Raw genomic sequence first — 8,498 nt, forward strand, 5'->3', positions numbered from 1 at the left:
ATGAGGAAGAAACATGTGAAAAAGGTGTTTTGCAGGAAAGCTTCTTGCCTGAACAGCAGAACAGACAATCCTTATAGTGGCATTATTCAGTTTGTTAATGCATTTTATTTGTATTGTGCACTTTACATTTGTAAACGGCAGAGTTTAAAACAATATAAGCTAAAGCAACAATAAGAGACACTTTGATTATAACAGCAATAAAAATCTGTTTGTTTGTTTCACATCTTTAAACTCCCTGAAAGAATTCCATAGTAATGAGGACCGACAGATCCTGTCCAAGTGTTTAGCATTAATAGGCTTTGTTTTAGTGGTTAACGCCTCAGATTACCAGAACAACCCTGGTTGGCTCTGGTTCTCAGACCTTTCTATTCAGGGGGGGGGGCATGGTTGGTATACTCTCAGATTGAATCAGTCTAAATTGCCTCGAGGTGTGAATGTGTGTGTGCGATTGCGTTAACCCAGAGACGCACCACACAACCCTGAGCTGTATGAAATGGTGCATGAGATGGATGGAGTGATGGCTTCATGACCGCCCTGGAGGAGAAGCTCAGTCATGTGCATCCTGCGGTCTTTCCCTCACTGGGTGTCACTGTTGCTTCACATCTGATTCCTGCCGCCCGTCCGAGGCTCCGGCGGCTCGGAGTCTCGGTCACGCTTCACAGGACGCCGAGGTCGGCTTCCCTCTTCCGACGGCTCCCGCCCCGCACGCCAGACCCAGAGACACAGAAACCAATCCGACACGATCCTGCCGGGTATGTGTGCTGCATGTCTTTCAATTCATCAAGATGGATTTCAATATTTCAATTCGTCGTGCATGCTGCAGCTCTCGGCTCAGAGACGACGAGCAGCAGTGCTGAGGCAAAGACGGAAAAAACCCTACTATTAAAGACAGTTACAGTGAAGCTGTCTTTTGGTAATGCTGATACAGTGCGACTGCATTTCAATATTTCATTAAAATCGTACAATAGTTAATCAAAGGTCCAGGCACGCAGCCCTGAATGACAAGCACTGCTGCATTCACACTGCTGCCAAAACCCTACAACGACTCCTCTGCACACTAATCCCCACCTGAAGATAAATCAAACATTCTGTAGATCCAGAAAGAAACAATTAAAACCAACTGCAAGCAAACAAGGCGTTTGAACCAATCCTTCCACTTCCTCTCAAAGGCCGTTTGCATATTGCTCAAATAATCAGTCATCTGTAATTTTCTGGCAACAAGAGCAACGGAAACCTTTGGCTGATGTGACAAGCTCCTCTTTTTTTCTTGTGTCGTCTCTGTTGTGCCGGCGACTCGGCCAATAAACATGTTCATGAGCTAACAGCAACTCATATAGCTGTCCAAATGAGAAGTGGTGCGCTCCCAGGAAGGATGAGCTGCTTTTTTCTTCTTTTGTTCTCACTACAAACAAAACGTTAGTGCTCTCCTTTGTCTTTGTGTCTTCGTGACCAAAACTTTTCAAGAGTCACACGTAGAGGAAGGACTTCCTACGAACTCAAACTTTCAAATACTTCAACATCCCTTCAACCTCCAGATGGGAAGAAGATCTCAACATCAACAGACCCAACGTTTTGCTCACTACTCTGTACTAATACATTCAAAATGAGCAAAAACACCAATATACAGCTCATACAATACAAGGTCCTTCAGAGTACTTTACAATACAAGGTTCTTCACAGAGTACTTTACAATACAAGGTCTTTCACAGAGTACTTTACACAGGACAAAGGATGTTCAAGATGAGTCTGTCTTCCACTAATATATGTTCAAACTGCACAGGTGATCTGCCTGATACTATCTACACACACCTTGGCTGTGTACACCAGTCCAAACGTTCTGGAAAAAGATCTGTGAAGGTTTATGGTTCTACCTGGGCCCCCCTATTCCAGTCTCACCTGCACTTTGCTTGTCAGGTGATCTCACAGAAATTAAAAGAGAATAAATGAGTTCTGATGCTCCTGGTTTGCCTAAGCGTCACAAAAAAGGGTCATGAACTGGAAATCCCAAAGTAATCTGAGTATAAAGTTATTTAAAAACTTACTTCTAGACCACATCACATTGGAGAGAATGTCTGCTGGTTGGAAAAATCATTTGGCACAATTTGAGTCCACCTGGTCCCCAATAATTAAATACACAATGTAGCCCTGTGGGGGGGTGGTGGCTCCGCCCCGGGGCTCTGGGGCCGTCAGTAGCTGGGGCGTCGTGGTTGGCGGCTCTGCGGGCTGGGGGAGGGGATAGCGTCTATGCTGGGGAGGCTGCGGCCTGACCTGGGCAGTGCTGGGGGATGTGTGTTGAGGCCCTGGGGGTGGGGTGCCTTCTCCTTTCCGGTGGGGGTGCCCGTTGCGGCGCCGGGGTTAGATCCTCCCTCTGCCTCCCTCCCCCGGGAGGGGTGGGCTGGCCCCTGCTGCCGCACTCCAGGTCTGCCTCGCTCCCTGATCTGGGGGGGGTGGGGGACGGTAGGGCTCCGGGTTCTGGATGGACAGCGGACTGAGAGTGACCTCCAGGGCCTGAAATATGGAAGGTGTGTGTGTGTGTGTGTGTGTGTGTGTGTGTGTGTGTGTGTGTGTGTGTGTGTGTGTGTGTGTGTGTGTGTGTGTGTGTGAAAAAAGAGTGTAAGAAACCATCAGCCGGGCTCGTACTGGGTCCTGCGGGTCTTAGACTCTATTGTCCGTGGGGGCCCGGGTCCTCTTACGGCGCCTGGTCGGGGGTGTGTTGTTCCCCGGGTGTCAGGCCAGCCGCTCGGGGGTGGGGGGGGGTCAGCGCGGGGGGTCCAGCTGGGCCAAAGTCCTAGCGATGGGGGGACCTCCCTCCCTCCCTCCCTCCCTCACAACCCTCCCTACCTTACCTCACCTCACTTCACTCTACAATAGGGAACAGTGGGGCGGTGCCTAGGGTGGGGGGGTCCAGGCTACTTAACTGCAGTCTGACTCCTCCCCCGACTTTGCACCACCCACAATTTTAACCACACCTCGTCACGCAGGAATGAATAGAGAGGAGGAAGGATGAGGGAGGAGGGAGGAAGGATGAGGGAGGAGGGAGGAAGATGATGGAGGAGGAGGGATGGGGAGGAAGGAATAGGAATGAATAGGGAGGAGGGAGGAAGGATGAGGGAGGAGGGTGGAGGAGGGTAGAGGAAGGAGGAGGGAGGGGGAGGGAGGAAGATGATGGAGGAGGGAGGAGGGAGGAAGATGATAGAGGAGGAGGGAGGGGGAGGAAAGAATAGGAATGAATAGGGATGAGGGAAGAAGGGATGAATGAGGAGGGAGGAGAAGGAAGGAGGAGGGAGAGAGGGAGGAAGGATGAAGGAATATGAATGAATACGGAGGATTGAGGAGGGTGAAAGGGAGGAAGGAGGAGGGAGGAGGAGGGAGGGAGGGAGTGAAGGAGGGAAGGTGAAGAAGGAGGAAGGAATAGGAATGAACAGGGAGGAGGGAGAGATGGAGGGAGGAAGGAGAAGGGAGGGGGAAGAAGGAGGAAGGAATAGGAATGAACAGGGAGGAGGGAAGAAAGGACGGAGGGGGAGGGAGGAGGAAGGAGGAGGGAGGAAGGAGGAAGGGGGAAGGGAATAGGGAGGAGGAAGGAAGAGGAAGAACGAGGAGGGAGGGAGGGAGTGAGGAGGAGGGAGGGGGAAGAAGGAGGAAGGAAGAGGAATGAACAGGGAGGAGGGAGGAAGATGAAGGAGGAGGGAGGGAGAAGGAGGGAGGAGGGAGGGGGAAGAAGGAGGAAGGAATAGGGAGGAGTCAGGGGGAGGGAGGAGGAGGAAGGAGGAAGAATGAGGAGGGAATAGGGAGGAGGGGGGAATAGGGTGGAGGAGGGAGGAGGGAGTAGGAAGGTGGAGGAAGGAGGGAGGAGGGAATAGGGAGGAGGAGGGAAGGAGGAGGGTGGAGGGAAGAGGAAGGAGGAGGGAGGAGGGAATAGGGAGGAGGAGGGAGGAGGGTGGAGGGAGGAGGGAAGAGGAAGGAGGAGGGAGTAGGAAGGTGGAGGAAGGAGGGAGGAGGGAATAGGGAGGAGGAGGGAAGGAGGAGGGTGGAGGGAAGAGGAAGGAGGAGGGAGGAGGGAATAGGGAGGAGGAGGGAGGAGGGTGGAGGGAGGAGGGAAGAGGAAGGAGGAGGGAGTAGGAAGGTGGAGGAAGGAGGGAGGAGGGAATAGGCAGGAGGGAGGAGCACCTGTAAATAAAGACCAATACAAGCAGAGGTTGTGGACCTGATGTAAAGCTGGTGAAAAGTAAAAAACACTCATCCAAGTCTTGACGCTGTTTTTCTAATGAAAGTATTGAACTGGTTCTGATTCTGGAGCAGTTCAGACGGATCTGAACTCTTCCTGTAAAGAAATTAGAGCAGGTGAACATCGTCCAGGTGGGAAACCTGATGTTTTGACTCTCCGCCGCTCTGGGAGATGATCCTGCTGCTTCCTTCACATTCAGGAGTGTGACCTGATGCTGGTGTCACTGAGGCTCCTGGGGAATCAAACCAGCATCAGACTGGCCATGGAGATCCTGTGTGTGTGTGTGTGTGTGTGTGTGTGTGTGTGTGTGTGTGTGTGTGTGTGTGTGTGTGTGTGTGTGTGTGTGTGTGTGTGTGTGTGTGTGTGTGTGTGTGTGTGTGTGTGTGTGTGTGTGTGTGTGTGTGTGTGTGTGAGTGAAGGCCAGGTGAGACTTAACAACTCGCCTAAAATCCAGCTGAAGTCTTCTGAGCCAAAGCTTCAGTATTAACAAGGACCATTGCACCTCCATCCGGTTAATGAAATATTGATTTGGAAATTGTATTGTAAGACGTCGAAAAGCTTTTAAAGTGCTTAGTGCCTTTGCTCGGAGCCAACTTCATCAATTATTATTTTTTAATGGTATTATTTGAAAGCGCTCCTGAAGCAGGGAGTTTTGCCGGGCGTGGCGTGCGCGCTGTCCACGATTAGCCTCCTATTTCCACATCCAGGGACTCGCAGGCCCGAATGGCTGCATGTTTTTTTAATGAAAGACGCTGGCATCAAACCGAGCTTCAAAATGACGACGACAGAGGGACATTGCTGATTTAATGATGTGTTTGTTCCCGTTCCAGTCGAGCTGTTAAAGAGAAATAGAGGAGAAAAAGAAGCGGCGGGAATTAGTCCGATTTCTGAATGTAGTTCACAATCAGCCACTCGGCATAATGGGATTGTGTGTCCGCCGCCTCCAAGCTCAGCCAATTTTGAGCCCCATGAATCGAAAATGGACAAAAAAAAAAAAAGAGTATGTGTCTGCACTGTAGAATCCATCTGTACAGTACAGATAACAAACTAATCCCGACCAAATGAAATCCACTTGGTGGCTGAATTTGGTTACTTTTGGTATCTGTGTTGAGCAGCAGACTTTGGTAAACCTCCACTCAGACTGGGAGATGAAATAGCAAATAAAAGCTGAAAACAGCTTCTGTGTGGAAAGAAAGGAGCAGGCGGAGTAAAGAAGCTCTCAGGGTGGGATGTGTGATAAAAGCTGGGGGGTTGGGGGCTTTCAGATCACCTCTGTATATAATTTACAGTTATGTATGGGCCGTATGTATACCATTTCCTAGTATAAAGTACCTTATTTTGTATATTCATTTCATTTGTGTTATTGCCCTTATTAATCCTTTTCAACTTGATATCTGTTATTATATGTAATCTATTACTAATCAACACTGGATTTGCCCTATTGTGGGATAAATAAAGTCTGTCTTGTCTGATTGATTCATAAAGACTAACGGCCTGTTTCCACGGTGACGATTTCAACTTTTGTTGCATTTCGGGTGTCTGTTTCCGTGACAACGGTGCTCGACTTTGTCATGTAAACGGACACCTACAATGCTCACAATAATTTGCGTTTTCACTTGAAACCGTTGCCGTGGAAACGGGCTTGCTTTAAAGAAACCTTTGAATAACCTGAACACCAGCTCCCTGTCCAGCCAGAACAATCTTTCTCTTCCTGTCATTCTGAAAACGTTTCCCGTCCACATCGGTAACATCTGCCTGCAAGACACCATGAAATGTAGTCAAAGTGATGTAGTACATATGCCAGGCCTATAGGTGGTGCTCTAACTCTGCCACAGAGATACACCAGAAACAGAAGAAGACACGGAGCATGAAACGAAATCCAACCGCTGCCCTTATTAAAGCCACGAGCATCAGCAGCAGCAGGTCGTCCGCCATGTTGTTGTTGTGAAGTGACATCACAGAGAGAGTCGCGTGGGCGATGACATCATCATTTCCGGCTAATGTGCATCTTGTCTGTTTACATGTCAAAGCTAAGGCGACGTTTTCAAATGTCTCCACTCTGGAACCTGGTAAACAAAACAACAACCTGGTAAACAGAACAACAACCTGGTAAACAAAACAACAACCTGGTAAACAGAACAACAACCAGGTAAACAGAACAACAACCTGGTAAACAAAACAACACCCTGGTCAACATAACAACGACCTGGTAAACAGAACAACAACCTGGTAAACAAAACAACACCCTGGTAAACAGAACAACAACCTGGTAAACAGAACAACAACCTGGTAAACAGAACAACAACCAGGTAAACAGAACAACACCCTGGTCAACATAACAACGACCTGGTAAACAGAACAACAACCTGGTAAACAAAACAACACCCTGGTAAACAGAACAACAACCTGGTAAACAAAACAATGACCTGGTAAACAGAACAACACCCTGGTAAACAGAACAACAACCTGGTAAACAAAACAACACCCTGGTAAACAAAACAACAACCTGGTATACAGAACAACAACCTCGTAAACAAAACAACAACCTGGTAAACAGAACAACACCCTGGTAAACAGAACAACACCCTGGTAAACAAAACAACAACCTGGTATACAGAACAACAACCTCGTAAACAAAACAACAACCTGGTAAACAAAACAACACACCTGGTAAACAGAACAACGACCTGGTCAACAGAACAACGACCTGGTAAACAAAACAACGACCTGGTAAACAGAACAACACCCTGGTAAACAAAACAACAACCTGGTAAACAGAACAACACCCTGGTAAACAAAACAACAACCTGGTAAACAGAACAACAACCTGGTAAACAAAACAACAACCTGGTAAACAGAACAACACCCTGGTAAACAAAACAATGACCTGGTAAACAAAACAACAACCTGGTAAACAAAACAACACCCTGGTAAACAAAACAACAACAACAACAACCTATTAAACAAAACAACAACCTGGTAAACACAACAACACCCTGGTAAACAGAACAACACCCTGGTAAACAAAACAACAACCTATTAAACAAAACAACACCCTGGTAAACAAAACAACAACCTGGTCAACATAACAACCACCTGGAAACAAAACAACAACCTGGTAAACAGAACAACGACCTGGTAAACAAAACAATGACCTGGTAAACAAAACAACAACCTGGTAAACAAAACAACAACCTGGTCAACATAACAACAACCTGGTAAACAAAACAACAACCTGGTAAACAGACCAACAACCTGGTAAACAAAACAACAACCTGGTCAACATAACAACAACCTGGTCAACATAACAACAACCTGGCAAACATAACAACAACCTGGTAAACAAAACAAGGACCTGGTAAACAGAACAAGGACCTGGTAAACAAAACAAGGACCTGGTAAACAAAACAACTTGGTAAACAAAACAACAACCTGGTAAACAGAACAACGACCTGGTAAACAAAACAACAACCTGGTAAACAAAACAACAACAACAACCTATTAAACAAAACAACAACCTGGTAAACAGAACAACACCCTGGTAAACAGAACAACACCCTGGTAAACAAAACAACAACCTGGTATACAGAACAACAACCTCGTAAACAAAACAACAACCTGGTAAACAAAACAACACACCTGGTAAACAGAACAACGACCTGGTCAACAGAACAACGACCTGGTAAACAAAACAACGACCTGGTAAACAGAACAACACCCTGGTAAACAGAACAACAACCTGGTAAACAGAACAACACCCTGGTAAACAAAACAACAACCTGGTCAACATAACAACAACCTGGTAAACAAAACAACAACCTGATAAACAGACCAACAACCTGGTAAACAAAACAACAACCTGGTCAACATAACAACAACCTGGTAAACATAACAACAACCTGGCAAACATAACAACAACCTGGTAAACAAAACAAGGACCTGGTAAACAAAACAACTTGGTAAACAAAAGAAGGACCTGGTAAACAAAACAACTTGGTAAACAAAACAACGACCTGGTAAACAGAACAACACAGAAACTCTTCCACCTCCTACGACGCTGTGTTGTGGCTGATCAGACAGGAAGTGGAGTTGTGGTGTGGGCGGGGCCTCACCCCTCTCCTCCTGTCAGTCATTTTCAGATTCAGATTCAGACGCCTTTATTTACCCCACAAGGGGCAATTCATTTGTAGTTCCCAGTTGTACACTCACATGCCTTCATTTGGTCATCGCTCATTCAATGTGTTCAGTTTTGTGACCGTGAGCTTTGGACTAA

The sequence above is a fragment of the Lipophrys pholis genome, assembly GCF_963383615.2.
Source record: "Lipophrys pholis genome assembly, chromosome: 16".
Taxonomy (NCBI): Eukaryota; Metazoa; Chordata; class Actinopteri; order Blenniiformes; family Blenniidae; genus Lipophrys; species Lipophrys pholis.